The following is a 17373-nucleotide window of genomic DNA, read 5'->3' on the forward strand; positions in this document are numbered from 1 at the left end:
GATTTTACATTATACCCCTTATCCATTAAACATGTAACTGACAGTAAATTATGACGTAATTCTGGTACATACAATACATTACTAATTATAATTTTTGCATTATTACTTAGTGAAATAGCTTTAACAGTTCCGGTTCCTTTAGTATCTAATGTAAAAGTCTTACCTGCCTGGTATATTTTACTGTCGCAAGCAGCTATAGATTCGAACCAGCGTTCATCCTTGCACATATGAGACGTGACTCCACTATCCAGGATCCAACATTCGTCCACTTGTCCTTTCTGTTCAGCTGAAACTAAGGCGTAATCATCTGGAGTAGCACTTTCGGATACCAATGTCTCTTGAAAATGTGGTTTTCGGCGACCTTTTGCTCTGCTGGTCGATGTTTTGTAGTCTCTATCTGTTCCCACTTCTTGATGTTTCGAATAACAATCCCTTGCTATATGTCCCGGTCTTCTACAGGAGTAGCAAATTTTTCTAGGTAAACTCTTCTTCTGAGTAGCATATGCGGATTCCAAATTTCTATGCCAACGGGATTTCTGTAGTAAATCTTTTTCTTCTTCCCTTAAGACTTTGAGGAGACACGTGGAAGCTAACGCGACTCCTAAAATAAAAACATAATATTCAAATAGAGAGATGATCTAAAATGAGTAATTAAGTTGATTAAGAATAGAAACAATTAACAGAATGCCAGCCATAATTAAATAATAATAAATTTAATAAAAGGATAACAATTAAGGTTACAAGTTAGTTAATTCTAGATTAAACATCGTGGCGGACAGGTTGTCCCAGCAACATACACAGGCGTCGTCACAGACCGAACTGAGGAGAAAAACAGGTGCAGTTAGGTTTGCAATCGTGATTGTCCTTATCGCCAACTGGCGACGTAAGTTTGCCACATTTCGGCATTTAGCATGAAATTGGCTTAAAAGCAGCAGCCGCTGCATACTCCCTCCGCAGTGTAACGGTTAAAAATGGACATACCGTTGAGGTTTACGAATTGTTCTACCGGTACGAGTTGTGTTGGCTGGATCAATCGGTTTCACTGTCTCTGAGTTTTTTGCAGGAACGGTTGATTCAATCGACTCGACTGGAGAAGGATAAGTATGTTGATTAGTCTCTTTGGGCAGGAAAGCTGGTTTAAGCCTGTCTATGGAAATGGTATACTTTTTCCCCTTAAGTTCGATGTCGAAAAGTTTGTCACTTCTTTGCAGAACTCTATACGGACCATCGTACGGAGCTTGGAGTGGCTTTCTAACAGCGTCGTGTCTGACAAATACATGTGAACAGTCCTTCAAATGTGGATGAACAAAAATTGTTCTGTGTCCATGACGAGACATCGGGGCTGGTCTCACATTTTCGAAGTGGGATTGCAAGTCCATGATAAGTTGATTTTGGGAAGCACTGGTCGGTGACGGAACGAAGAGTTCGCCTGGTAGTCTGAGAGGTCTTCCATAGACCAATTCGGCAGTTGTGGCTCCTAGATCCTCTTTAAAGACTGCACGGAAACCTAGTAGCAATGTAGGTAGAGCTGAAGACCACTGCTCGGTATTATAGGCCTTCAGGGCTGCCTTTAGTGGACGATGAAACTCCTCGATCAAGCCATTTCCCTGAGGATGATACGGAGAAGTCCTGATGCGTTTGATGCCTAGGAGTTGTGACAGGGCCACGAAAAGTGAACTTTCGAACTGCCTGCCTTGGTCAGTAGTAACACGGACAGGACAGCCAAACCTGGAAATCCAATGAGTAAAAAAGGTCTTTGCAACTGTGTGTGCAGTTATGTCAGGAATAGGGACAGCCTCTGGCCACCGAGTAAATCTGTCGATCATAGTTAAACAATAGTAATTCCCGTTGGATGGTGGAAGAGGACCCACAAGATCCAGGTGTACATGCTCGAATCTTTGTGACTGGTCTAAAAAATTACTTACTGCAGATTTTGTGTGGCGAGTTACTTTTGATCTTTGGCATGGGACACATTGTCTAGCCCATTCTGCACAATCTTTACGTATGGACGGCCAAACAAATCTAGATCGCATCAATCTTGAGGAAGCGCGAATCCCAGGATGGGATAAATTATGCAAAGTAGTAAAAACTTTTTTACGAAATATTTCAGGAATGTATGGCCGAGCTGTGCCAGTTGATAAATCACAATAAATTGATTTACTACAATCAGGCAGGGTTATTGCTTTAAATTTTAAGACGTCGGAATTTGTCAATAAATCATTTAGTTCTTCGTCGGTTGTTTGTGCCTGTGCAATTTCGTTATAGTCGATTGTGTTGGGCATAGATATTGCTTCGATTCTCGATAGTGCGTCTGCCAAAACATTATCTGATCCTTTTATATGATGAATATCGGTCGTAAACTGAGATATGTAATCTAATTGTCTCGCTTGTCGCGGAGAACAATTATCAGAGCGCTTTCGGAATGCAAAAGTTAGAGGCTTATGATCTGTGAAAAGAGAAAATTCTCGCGCTTCAAGCATATGTCTGAAATGTTTGATTGCCGCATAAGCTGCCAATAATTCTCTATCGTATGCGCTATAAATTTTTTCAGTTGGGGAAAGTTTTCGAGAGAAAAAAGCAAGTGGTTGTGCATCATTGTTAACTATTTGCGCTAAAGCCCCTCCTATTGCGAAATCCGACGCATCCACGTGTAAAATTAATTTGGCATTCGGTTTAGGGTGCGACAACAGCACAGCGTTTGCAATTAATTCCTTACACTGTTTAAAATCATTATTAGCTTGATCTGTCCATTCAAGTTTCGTTTTGTCTTTCTTTTTGGCTCCTTTTAAATACGCCGTCAAATGTATTTGATTTTGTGCTATATTCGGTAAAAATCTACGGAAAAAATTTAAAATTCCTAGAAATCTTTGAAGTTCATTAACGGTTTGAGGTTGGGGATAATTTAAAATTGGTTTGATTTTGTCGGGTAATGGTTTTGTACCATCTTGAGAAATAAGGTGTCCTAAAAATGAAATTTCAGGTACACCGAAAACACATTTGGAAGTTTGTATAGTTAATCCATACTTGTTCAAACGATCAAAAACCAAACGTACGTGTTTTCTATGCTTTTCTTCAGTTTCACTGAAAATTAAAATATCGTCGAGATAAACGTAGCAAAAGGAAAAGTCACCAAGAATTTCATTCATAAATCTTTGGAACGTTTGAGCTGCTCCACAAAGACCGAAGTTCAGATAGGGAAACTCAAAAAGGCCAAATGGTGTACATACCGCGGTTTTCTGTACATGTTCCGGGTGCACTGGTATATGAAAATATGCTCTCACAATATCGAGTTTTGAGAAAATTTTCGCACCATAGAGAGAGTTTGAAAAGTCCTGTATGTGCGGGATTGGGTAACGATCCGGAGTTGTACACGCATTTAATCTGCGATAATCTCCTACAACACGAATACTACCGGAACTTTTCGGAACCACGTGGAGCGGAGAAGACCACGGTGACTTGGATGGTCGACAAATTCCCTGCTCCATCATGAATTGGAATTCTTTTTTAACGGAATCGTATAATCTAGGGTTTAATCGCCTAGGCTTACAATGAACGGGCGGTCCGGTGGTTTCTATATAATGCACAGTACTATGGTTAGAATCTATTAGTTTTAATGACAATTTAGTTAAATCTGGGAATTCTTTTAACATTTTATGATACTCTGATTCTCCGGAGATGAGTTTAATTGAACTAATAGGTTTAGGTTGGGCAAACATACCCTGTATTTCTAACTTCGTTACACTGTCAATAAGTTTTCGACGTTTTAAATCAACTAAGAGGCCAAAATTCTCTAAAAAATCAGCACCTATAATGGGTGTTGGAATAGTTGCAATTAAAAAATGCCATTTAAAATTTCGTCGAATACCCAGATCAACATTGATTAATTTTGAGCCAAAAGTTTTAATTTTCGTGTTATTTGCAGCGTATAATTCCAAAGGCTCAGGTCTTAATTTTTTAGATACCTTAGGCGCGGGGATACAAGATACATCGGATCCTGAATCAACTAAAAATTTTAAATGAGAACGTTTGTCGTAAACATAAAGGCGACATGAGTTTTTGGCTATCGGGATTGCAGTCGCAGACACTTGTTTTTCGATAGCCGAATCTAGTTTTCCGGGTTTTTAGTTTGATTATAAGCACAAGGCTCTCTACAATGTTTTGCACGAGCGCCAAATCTGTTATGGTAAAAGCAAAATTTTGGGTCGCTTCGCGATCTTGAAGGAGTTTGATGTCGGTGGGGAGATTTGTTATATCGTGATCGAGACTGATCTCTACTACGCTCGCGAGATAATCTCTTAACTTCTGCACTTAACGAAGCTATCTCGTTTCGCAAAACGCTTATTTCAGACGGAGGATTGCGCTGTGAGCTTTCCGTAGTGTGTTGCCCAATAGCAAATACGCCAGTTTCTGTCGGAGTCGTACGGACTTCTGAAATTTTGTCGGCCATTTTGGCTAAATTGTCCAAAGATTCAGAGCTAATTGATAAGATTGTTTGAATTTCTTGAGGCAGTCTCTGAAACCATAAAGTTTTCAAAAAATCATCGTTGACGCTTTTACCCCCTAATTCGCGCATTTTTCTCAATAAATGGGACGGCTTAACGTCTCCAAGATGCAATTCAGAAATTAATTGGCGAATTTGTTCGTTTTCCGAAGCAGAGAATTCGGCTATTAACCGGTCTTTCAAAGTGTTGTATCTATCCGCAGCAGGTGGCGCAAATAAAATATCGGACACTGAGGATAAAGTTTCAGGATCTATTGATGAAACGAGGTAATTATATTTCGTTAAATCATTAGTGATTTTAGCTAGCTCAAAATTACTCTCTACCTGAATAAACCATAGTTTAATTTTTGATTTCCATAACGGGGGAATTTTTACCGAAAGATGGGAGACCTGAGATGCATTTGAAGAACGTGCAGCATTATCTGCATCATTAACCTGCTCCACCACATTCGGCATTATTTTAAAGTGTTAGGGCAGCAAATAAAATTAAACAATTTGTATGATGCAGTGATAAGCGCAAAGATCAAATTAAACTCGAAAATAATGCAAATACATTTACTAAAAATGGTAAAAGATTTAAATAATTATTGCTAATGAAAGTGATTTTCAAACATTTCGGAAGATAATGCACTAAGATAACAGACTCCGTACATGCCGTAGATCAATACTAACAGTAAGTTAAATTAATACATTAATTTAAACATATTAAAGCAACAGTAATTTCGAATTGACCAATCACAAAAAGACAGCAGAAATTCGATAACATACCCTTAAAATATCCATGTGTCCATCCATCCATATCTCCTTGCGATCACAAATTTGTAAATAAAATAAAAAAAAAAAAAAATTCAAAAAATAACGCTAAATTTTAAATTTAGTTCTAAAGGAGCAAAAGTTATTAAAAATTTAAGCTGGTCTTCGCATAAATTTAGAAAGATTGCATAGATTCAAAGCCGGGTCACCAGTGAGGAGACACGTGGAAGCTAACGCGACTCCTAAAATAAAAACATAATATTCAAATAGAGAGATGATCTAAAATGAGTAATTAAGTTGATTAAGAATAGAAACAATTAACAGAATGCCAGCCATAATTAAATAATAATAAATTTAATAAAAGGATAACAATTAAGGTTACAAGTTAGTTAATTCTAGATTAAACATCGTGGCGGACAGGTTGTCCCAGCAACATACACAGGCGTCGTCACAGACCGAACTGAGGAGAAAAACAGGTGCAGTTAGGTTTGCAATCGTGATTGTCCTTATCGCCAACTGGCGACGTAAGTTTGCCACATTTCGGCATTTAGCATGAAATTGGCTTAAAAGCAGCAGCCGCTGCAACTTCAAGTATTTCTTCTATCGACTTTTCTCGTTGCGCTTTTAAAACTTGTTTTATGCGCTCATATTTTCCAGCTAGACCTCTGACCGTGTAGAACACTAATTCTCTGTCAGATATTTTCAGTCCCAAGAAAGCACACTTAGTCGATAATCCCTTAGCTCGAGCTATATAGTCGTTTACAGCTTCTGAATCCAGCATTTCTAAGCTCTTAAGTTCGGCACCCGCATCAATCTTTCTATCTTCTTCAAGCCCAGTGTTGGTAGTTTTAATTCTTGTCCACAAAGCTTTTGCATTCTTTTCTTCTGCATATTGCAAAGCCTGTTCGTCTGATAGAGACAATTTCAAGTATGATACGGCATCTTGGTTTGTAGTTTCCCAAACTTGCAATTTACCAGGGTCAGTTGGAGCTTCCTCTGTCAATGCCGACATTAGTTTTTTCAGGTTCAAAACCGCTTCCATTTTCATGGCCCAAAGATGATAATTAGTTCCAGTCAACTTCGGAAATCCAAAAGCTAAGTCTTTCTCCATGATGATCGTAAACCACGCTCTGCTACCACTGTTGTTTGGTTGAATAACACAGAGGCTAATGCCGGCAAATAAAGTATTTATTAAAACATATGAGGAAACAATAGTTCGCACACACAGTGCTACACATCTGAATCAACCAACAACTAGCCAGCTTCTTCAACAAATATATATCTATTTCCCCTATCGGGAAGTCGTTGTATTACATCACGCAACTCGCGCAACTTATTTGAGAAGGAGAGGAAAAATGAGATTTTATTTGCATATTAACAACAAATAATTTGCATATTAACAAGAAACTATCGACCTCTCTTTGGACCATATTTTTCAGATTTTGGCAACACACACCCATCATTTTGAGGGTCAAGAATGTAAATCCCTCTGAACAAAGGTGTGTTTATTAGGAGAAAGTGAGTTTTTGAGTTTGATTTCGTAAATTAAATTATTATATACGTTAACTAATTACAAGGGCTCCGGCAGCGATGTGCAAGGGGGTGCACTTGCAACCCCCTGGCTTTTTTTAAAACAATTAAAGAGTATAATTTTTTTATTAAAAATATTTTCATTCAAAAACAAATAATTAAGTTATAATTGATATATAACAATTAAAAAATTGTTTAATCAAACAGAAATTGTAATCGTCTTGTTAGCTGTCCAAATATGTTTAGAACGTTTTCAATGAATTCTGAGTCATCTTTGATTCTTTTCTTATGCACACTGAGCGTGCACAAACTACTTAGTCTCTCGTGAGACATTGTAGACCGATTCCACGCTCTCATGCGTCACATTGTACTAAAAGTGCGTTTAATAGTGCAGGTAGTAGCTGGAAGAGATAGGACAATTTTGATTGCCTCCGCTACAGCTGGATAAAACGGTGTGGCCTCAATAACTAAATCGATGTATTCGAGGGAATCATAAGATTTTTCTCTATTCCTCCACATTTCGTACCACGTAAATTCGCACTTTTTTTTTAAATATCTTGTAAACAATGAAGAAATGTATCTTGAAGAAAATTAACAGATGAAAGTATATGTAATAACAAAACAAAATATAATAACATAATATTAAAAAAAAAAAAAATTTGTGGGGGAGGGTAGTTTGTTAGAGGGTTGCACCCCCTTTTATATAATTAAGCCGGCGCCCTTGACTAATTAACACGTAAATTCGCACTTTTTAAAGTATCTCGTAAACAATGAAGAAATGTATCTTGAGAAAAATTAACAGATGAAAGAATATATAATAGCGAAACAAAATGTAATAACATAATATTTTTAAAAAAAATTCTTTTTTTTTTGGGGGGGGGGGGTAGTTTGTTAGAGGGATGCACCTCCTTTTATATTATTCTGCCAGCGCCCTTGACTAATTAGCACATAAATTCGCACTTTTCTTTAAATATCTTGTAAACAATGAGGAAATGCATCTTGAAAAAAATTAACAGATGAAAGTATATGTAATAGCAAAACAAAATGTAATAACATAATATTTAAAAAAAAAAATTTGTGGGGGAGGGGTAGTTTGTTAGAGGGTTGCACCCCCTTTTATATTATTCTGCCAGCGTCCTTGACTAATTAGCACGTAAATACGCACTTCTTTTTTAAATATCTTGTAAACAATGAAGAAATGTATCTTGAAAAAAATTAACAGATGAAAGTATATGTAATAACAAAACAAAATGTAATAGCAAAATATTTAAAAAAAAAATTTTTTTTGGTGGGGGGGGCGAAGTTTGTTAGAGGGTTGCACCCCCTTTTATAATATTCTGCCAGTGCCGTTGACTAATTAGAGCGTAAATTCGCGCTTTTTTAAATATCTTGTAAACAATGAGAAAATGCATCTTGAAAAAAATTAACAGATGAAAGTATATGTAATAACAAAACAAAATGTAATAACATAATATTGAAAACATTTTTTTTTGGTGGGGGGGGGCGAAGTTTGTTAGAGTGTTGCACCCCCTTTAATAATATTCTGCCAGCGTCCTTGACTAATTAGCACGTAAATTCGTACTTTTTTTTAAATATCTTGTAAACAATGATGAAATGTATCTTGAAAAAAATTAACAGATGAAAGTATATGTAATAACAAAACAAAATGTAATAACATAATATTTAAAAAAAATTTTTTTTGGGGGGGGAGTTTGTTAGAGGGTTGCACCCCCTTTTATATTATTCTGCCAGCGTCCTTGAAAATTAGCACGTGAATTCGCACTTTTTTTTAAATATCTTGTAAACAATGAAGAAATGTATCTTGAAAAAAATTAACTGATGAAAGTATATGTAATAACAAAACAAAATGTAATAACATAATATTGAAAACATTTTTTTTTCAGGGGGGGGGGGTAGTTTGTTAGAGGTTTGCACCCCCTTTTATATTATTCTGCCGGCGCCCTTGACTGATTAGCACGTAAATTCGCACTTTTTTTTTTAAATATCTTGTAAGCAATGAAGAATTGTATGTTGAAAAAAATTAACAGATGAAAGTATATGTAATAACAAAACAAAATGTAATAGCAAAATATTTAAAAAAAAATTTTTTTTGGTGGGGGGGCGAAGTTTGTTAGAGGGTTGCACCCCCTTTTATAATATTCTACCAGTGCCGTTGACTAATTAGCGCGTAAATTCGCACTTTTTTAAATATCTTGTAAACAATGAGGAAATGCATCTTGAAAAAAATTAACAGATGAAAGTATATGTAATAACAAAACAAAATGTAATAACATAATACTTTACAAAAAATTGGGGGGAGGGGGTAGTTCGTTTGAGCGTTGCACCCCCTCTTATATTATTCTGCCGACGCCCTTGTCTAATTAGCATATTTGTGATCGTCCCTTCGAATCATCATTATTGAGTCCTTGCTCGTGAAAATCCGATCATTAGATCAAACATTATTAAGATTTATTCGTCCTTATTATTTTTTTTTTTGCACTCTGTACATTTGTTTCCACTTAACAATCCGCATTTTTTTCATTTTATTTCATTTATTTATTTACATTTCACCCTCTTTATGAATGTTTCTGAGTCATGCAATGACGTAGAGGGATTTTTTCGGGGGGGGGGGGACGACAACTGCTAAGTCTTGCAAAGCGGTAACTAAATATTCCTAATTTTATTTTCCATTTCTCAATGCAATAATTATGAAATTGAATTATCAATAAAGTTTGCTACACAATAACACATTACTAAACAATTATGTAATACAAATGATCCTATAGGCTGTAAAAAAATAAACTGCTTTTGCATTTTGTCTGGCACGCAAAGTTATTATAATTTGGTGTTAGCAGAGCGCTTTGTTTTTATTTAAGAGAAATCGGTGCCAGCGAGTTATAAACCATTTAAAGGTAAGAACAATTTTTGAGCAGAATTTTGGATCTATTGTTTATATTGGATTAATTGCACAAATAAATAAATTATTTATAACTTAATTTAATTAAAATTAATTTAGTTAGTTTATTAGTTTAGTTTTAGTAGGATATATAATTTTAAGGCAAATATAAAAGATGGCATCTTAAAATCCAATCAAAATTTTTTTGTGTGGTTTGTTTTGATTACGTGGCTTAATTTAATTGAAAATTATTCAGTTAGTTCATTAGTTTAGTTTTAATAGGATGTATAATTTTATGGCAAATTTAAAAGATAGCATCTTAAAATCCGATCAACATTTCATTTGTGTAGTTTGTTTACGTGGCTTAATTTAATTGAAATTAATTCAGTTTGTTCATTGGTTTAGTTTTAATAGGATGTATAATTTTAAGGCAAATGTAAAAGATAGCATCTTAAAATCCGATCAAATTTTTTTTTGTGTGGTTTGTTTTGATTACGTGGCTCGTTTCACAAATGCCTCACATTAAAATATAAAAAAAATGACAATTGTATTTATTAATAATAATAATTATAAATTATAATTATTATTAATAATAATGATAATAATAGTAAAACATTTTAATACCAATTATTAATAACTTTTAAGCGTAAAATACAAATTTAACTGGTTATGCTGTCTTTTAGTTCTGGAACAGCGCCATTAATTTTCAAAAGTTTATATTCTCCTTTAACAATATATTACTGTTTACTGTTTATTTACTGTTATTTTGTTTACTATTTTAGATATGTGTAATCTTTCAACTTAAAGAAGTTTATAACAGTGTAAGTTAATTTCGTTTCGGTGGAAAAACCCTTGCAAATGAAATTCCTTGCCACATATGATTAATAATAACAAATAAGTGCACAGTCAGATATTGACAAAGTTGATAGTTTGATTTATTATTTATAGAGGGTGCCATTTGAGATTATTAGCTATTTTTTTTCTTTTTAATGTCAGCATATAATGTACTAAACATTTCAATAACAAATTCACCACTATACCATATCGATATGTTAACCCCTCACCTGTGTCTCCTGAATCCAGTTCGAGTAACTTTTAACTTCTGCAGAATGTGTGATGCCCGAATCGACTTCGGACATCACAAACTAACTTTTCTATTTTGTGAAACCCGGGCTGTCTTCGTTTCTACTTTAGTACACTTAATTCACTAATTTCCAAACAGATGGCATTAGTGATCCTAGTTTTTCACCGATTACGTCTTCAATCGAGGGAGGGAAATGTGGGTGGGGTTTTTTGGGATATACCATATTGTTAAAGATTCGTAAAATTTATGTATTGAAGATCATATTGTTGTGTTTTTATATTATATTATACTAGTTATATTATATTTAACTTCAAAATTTTGTTTAATTTGCTCTAATTGAATAAGATGTCTGTGTAATCTATTACTTTTTTATGTGTATGTAAAAATTATTAATACAATAGTTATTGCATTTAAAATTTTATTTTTGTAATAAAAACTTTTATAATAACATAAAGAACAAAATTAAACAGTCAAGAAAGTTCTCCATTTTTGGTCCTTTTTTCTGTTAAAAACAAAAATTAAATCCACACTCACTTGAACGATACAAGTTCATTATACTTACATATTGTCTTAAGTATTGACGGTAGGACTGGGCGATATTAGAAATTATATATCGTGATGCATCGTCAGTTTTACATCGCGATATAGCGATGTATCGCGATATAGTATTTTTTAATTTCATTTACTTGTAAGGCACAGAAAGTCAGATTTCTATCAAAACTTCATACTCAGATTGATTTAAATCAATTTATAAATTTGAAGATATATATGTTTTGCTTAAGAGAGATATAAAATAAATTTACTACAATGTACAAATCTTACTTAAAATATTTATTGAAATGTTTATTTAGAAATTCATAATACGCGTAAAACAAAGTGTTAAGAATTTTTTTAAAGCGTTTTTTACAAATTAATATTTTCTTGTACTATTATGCATAAATAATTGCATAATTATTAAGTTTGATCGTAATGTTCAATTTCTAAATGAAACGTTAAAAATTATTTGTATGTTTAAAACAAAGTGCTAAATAAATTTTAGAAGAAAAAAAACGCTTTTAAAACACTATTTTTTATTATTATCATTTCAGTTATTATAGTTTATTTACGTCACATTAGAGCTGCACAATGGGCTATTGGCGACGGTCTGGGAAACATTCCTGAGGATGATCCGAAGACATGCCATAACAATTTTGATCCTCTGCAGATGAGATGGCACCCCCGCTTCGGTAGCTCGACGACCTGAACGCGAAGTCGAGCACTTTACGGTAGAACAGTTTAACGAGGACCAATACCGCACACCCTCGGTCCCTAAGCAGACTGATCCAAGTGGTCACTCACCCGCACAATGACCGCAGCCAGTGATGCTTGACTTCGGTAATCTGCAGGGAACCGTGTCTTAACGATCTTAGGACCGTCACTGTTGGACCTTATCATTTCAGATAAATAATTAAATTAAATAATGACCGAATTATGAACGAAAAACAAAGTAAGATTTAATTTCTTAAAACTAAAAAAATTGTGATATTCGATAATATATTTAGCTAATTAACAGATAATATGAAAAGAATATTTTTTTAAAAAAATTATTATACTCTCTAATAAAACGAAGTACTAAATGATTTAAAAAAATGAATAAAATACGCAAAACTGTCAAATTTTTTTTGTAAAAGCAAAGTTGATTGACTTATGTCCAAATCCAAATGACAAAAATAAATTTTGTTTTAACTTTATTTCTAAAAATAAAAGCAAGATTTATAAATTTAAAATCAGTAATAAAAACTCATTAAATTATTAGAAGTGTCATACAAAAAGTTTTTAATAAATTAAAAGAAAGTAAAAAAATAACCTAACAAATTCAATTCTTTATGGGCGCTTAAATTAAATTGCCGATAATTTTCACACTTAAAAATAAAAAGAAGTTTTTTTTTGAAAAAAACTATTCTTTATATATTCTTTTCAATAATAGATTGCCTTCAGAACAAGGTAACATTGGCGATCACGAAGTTAGTCCCACTGAAAATAATCTATAAGAAAAGTCGCGACAAAGAAAATAAAAGCTAAGAGGTGCGAAAAGGAACATGCGATATAACGATATATGTTCTCAAAACTCCGATTCTGATTCTACAGCTCACCAATCAAGGCCATTTCAACATAACGAAACGAACACCATCTTCCACAGCGCGAGTCGAAATCGGAACGTAAGAGAAGAGTCTTATATCGCTATATCGTTTTCTTCTTTCCTTGCGTGTCTTATATCGCTATATCGTATTGCGCTCGCTGTCTTTACTCGACTGCTTAAATCAGATTTCTGATGCATCGCCTTGAATGAAAGTCGCTGTATCGTCTTGCCGATATATGCGTTAAATCGATATGTCTCGATACATCGATTTATAGCCCAGTCCTAATTGACGGTATCATTTAAATTTCGAAATACTTAAAATTCTACTTAGTTAAAACTACTGGTCAACTAATTGTCGGAGGCAGCTAGTTTATTTCATCTTTCCAATTTTTTTTATTTAATTGCGCTTATATTACTCTGGAATGCACCTCTATTCATGTTTTTTGTAAGTTATCTAATTAATGTTTCTTATTTATGCTCCCAGGCCCGGACTGGCCAGTAGGCAGACCGGGCAAATGCCCGGTGGGCCGGTCTGGCCTGAGGGCCGATAGGACCGAGCTAGCAGCGAAAATTTTTTTTTTTATACATTGCATGAATTTCAAATAATATTGCACAAATAATAATATTAAATAACATATACATATATGATATATGTAGTAATAATATTGTTTTAATATACAGGGTGATTCAGATCATGCGTGCCACCCATTTTTTGAGAATGGAGCAACTAATTGATTTGAAATAAAAAATCTAATAACTAAATCGATCCCAAGGAATTCAATAGTGATATTGTTAATTCCCGGAAGTAGTCGGAAGTACCGGAATTTGAACACAGTTTTGATTTTTTAAATGGAAACCTATATCTTATTTTGCATCATTGGAGAGGGTTTTCGAAAAAAAGAAACTTTTACTTGAATTTTTTTTATATCTCTTACTTATTTTTTATATCTAATTTTCTATATCTCAAGATAATAGATGCGAAAAAATTCTGATTATTTACTTCAATTTATCATTTTTATCAAAAATAATTCACTTAAATTATCAAAATCGCCTCGTTTCTTATAAAACATGGGAAGAAAAGCACAAATGTGTTTTAATGAAATAAAAGACATTATGACGAAAAAAAATTTTTTTTAGTGAATATGTCAAAATCTATTTAATACGTATTTTTTCTCATCTATTATCTTGAAAATAGTAGGAGATATTAGAAAATATTTTAAGTAAAAGTTATTTTTTTCCAAACACTCTCCAATTATGTCAAATAAGATATAGGTTTCTATTTAAAAAATATATGAAAGACTTCTCGCTGTTGTAGAGTGTAAATCTTCAACTGGACAGAATATGCTTTCCTCAGTGGATTCAGTTTTAAAGTCTTGTAATATAGATATAACAAAGTGCATCGGTAATTCAACTGACGGGGCTGCAAATATGCAAGGTGAATATAATGGATTTTCGTCATGGCTATCCAAAGTCCCCTGGTCAAATTCATGTTTGGTGTTATGCACATGTCTTAAATTTAGTTTTAGGAGATACCACGAAGGCACTAATTGAAAGTGCATCGTTTTTCAGCCTACTAAATAGCGTCGCAGTATTTTTTCGTGAATTATACCAACGCATGAACATCTGGGAACAAAGTAACGAGCACGGAAATAAAAAAAGGCTCGCAACTATTGGAGAAACACGTTGGTGGTCCAAAGATTTTTCATTAAAGAAAATTTTTGGTTAATTTTCAAACTCAGATTCAACTATTAAGCCGTTATATGTCACATTGATTACAAGTTTAGAAACTATACAACAAAATTCAAATTTCAAACCAGATATCCGTGCAAAGGCAAAAATATTTTTAGAATCATTTTGCAAATATGAAACAGTAATCACCGCCAAAATATTCTCAAGAATATTTGAATTTACTACACCGCTCTGCCAATATTTGCAAACCTCTGGTTTAGACATCTTAAAAGCTTTTGGAATGGTATCACAAACGTGTTCAGAACTAAAAAAATTGTGAGAGATTTTGAAGGTGTACAAAAAGTTACAGATGATTTCATTATTCGCGCAAATAAGGAACTTGAAGAAACTGAAATTCAAACAAAGCTTCCGTAAAAAAGATTGAAGAAAAGAAAATTGATGCCGCGTGAGACAACGTCGAATGAAACAGTTTTTGAGGATGAAACCACTGCACTTAAGATAAACGTCCATAACATTATTTTCAGCACAGTTGTAGCATCAATGGAACGCCGATTTCCGGCAAATGGAAAATTGCACGCGGATTTTTCCTATCTAGATTCGAAATGTTTCCCTGAAAAACGTCTAACAAGCTTCAATCTGGCGAACTAAATGAGTTAAGCAAACTCTTGCTAAAATTTGACGAAACAGCTATAGGTGAAAATTTGAGGATTGAACTAATAAATTTAGCTTTATATTGGGAAAAACTGAAAAATTCAGACTTAGAAGATTATAAAATAATCACAGAAGATCATTCAAATGAAGATAATAACGACTTTACTTTGGAAACAAAAGAAGAAGTAAGTCTAAAATGTGAGACACGCAGTACCTGCAAAAATTGTATTATTTGTTGTTACAAGATGTTACACAGATTCAATTTATTAACCATTTCTTACAATTTAATTAGTATGGCATTAAAATTTTTACTAACATTGTCAAAAAGTCAGGTGCCTTGTGAAAGATCATTCTCCACATTCAAAGTAATTAAAAATCGAATGAGGAGTACTTTATCGTCGGATAATTTGAATGCTCTCATGGTAATGGCAATAGAAAAAGATCTATTAATGAAATTAGATAGCGACGACATAATCGATAAAGTGGCAGAAAATAGTGAGCCTCTTCAAAAGTTAAATTAAATTTTAATTTAATGACTTTTGAAGAAGCATTAAATATATTTAAAAATTTTTTTTTACATAAATCATTCATGTATGTGTAGTATAATAAATATTTTTATTTACTCTTCATCTTTCACCTTCTTTTTGATTTTATCAACCTATGTTTCCTCATAAGAACCATGTATTTTAAACTGAAATATATTTTATAAAGGGTTATTCAGCAATTTTTATCTACTTTCTTACTTCGATAAATTAACTTACGTTCATGAGAATTTATAAGTAAAAAATGCCTAAAAATTATACATTAGGAGCCGCGTACGCTTCGCGCAAGCGCTGTTTATGTGAAGTAGAGGGCCGATATCTCTGAAATGTCCGGGCCGATTTCAGATCCCAGTCCGGGCCTGTATGCTCCTATTAATCCTATTTTCACACCTTTAGAGCTTATAATTGCTTCAAAACACTTCATAAATTCAATATTTTAACCTACAGAGATCGAAATTCTTCAACAATGTTGAGAAGACGAAAGCAAGGTTTTGGTACTTTTGCAGCTGATATATTGAAGAATTCAATGATAACTGGTATTCCACAAATAGTTTGTGCTACAAATCCTCCCAAGAAAACAATTCGTGCTATCGTGCTGATAATGTGTTTAACGGGGTTCGTATACCAATCGTTAGACTTCATGAATCTTTATTGGCAGTACAAGACAACCACTGATGTTAATGTACAAGCAACAAAAGAAACGGAAAATCCTTCAATCACCATATGTAACTTAAATGGGTATTGTATATTTTTAGCTTGAAAATACACTCTATAACAAAAAATCGACGCACCAAGAAGCAATCATCCGATTGCCTTGAAATTTCGTATGCATGAATGTTTTGAACAGATATAGCTGGAATGATGCCGACTGGGGACTTGTAGTCTTTAGCGACGAATCCCGCTTCCAACTGTGTCCTGACGATCATCGAAGACGTGTTTGGAGACGCACAGGGCAGAGGAGGGATCCTGCCTTCACTATTGCATGCCACACCGGCCCTCAACAAGGCATTATGGTCTTGGGTGCCATTTCCTTTGACAGCCGGACCCCTTTGGCCGCCTTTAGAGTTACACTTACTGCACAGTGGTACGTCGACGACATCCTAAGACCTGTTTTGCTACCGTTCCTTTTTCAGTGCCCTGGGCTGGTTTTTCAGCAGGACAATGCCAGAACACATACGGCACGTGTTGCTATGAACTGTCTGCAAGCTTGTCAAACTCTTCTTTGGCCTGCCAGATCACCAGATCTCTCTCCCATCGAGCATGTCTGGGATATGATGGGAAGGCGATTGCATCTGGCACGGAATGTTGATGATCTCGTTCGACAATTGGATCGAATTTGGCAGGAAATACAGCAAGAGACCATCCGGGAGCTTTATCGGTCTATGCCACGCCGTGTGGCAGCTTGTATCCAGGCTAGAGGCGGGTCGACACCTTCTTGAACTTGTTACTGAAACTCTGCAATAAATTATTCAATTGTTCTGAAATTTTAATCATTTACTATTCTGCACATTGTCTTCCTATCCACCAATTTTCGTTTCAATCGGACAACTCCTCCTTGGTGCGTCGATTTTTTTGATATAGAGTGTAACTTAGTATATTTCTAAAAAG

The sequence above is a fragment of the Parasteatoda tepidariorum genome, chromosome 4, assembly GCF_982258835.1.
Source record: "Parasteatoda tepidariorum strain Cologne lab strain chromosome 4, Ptep-v5.0, whole genome shotgun sequence".
NCBI classification, from domain to species: Eukaryota; Metazoa; Arthropoda; class Arachnida; order Araneae; family Theridiidae; genus Parasteatoda; species Parasteatoda tepidariorum.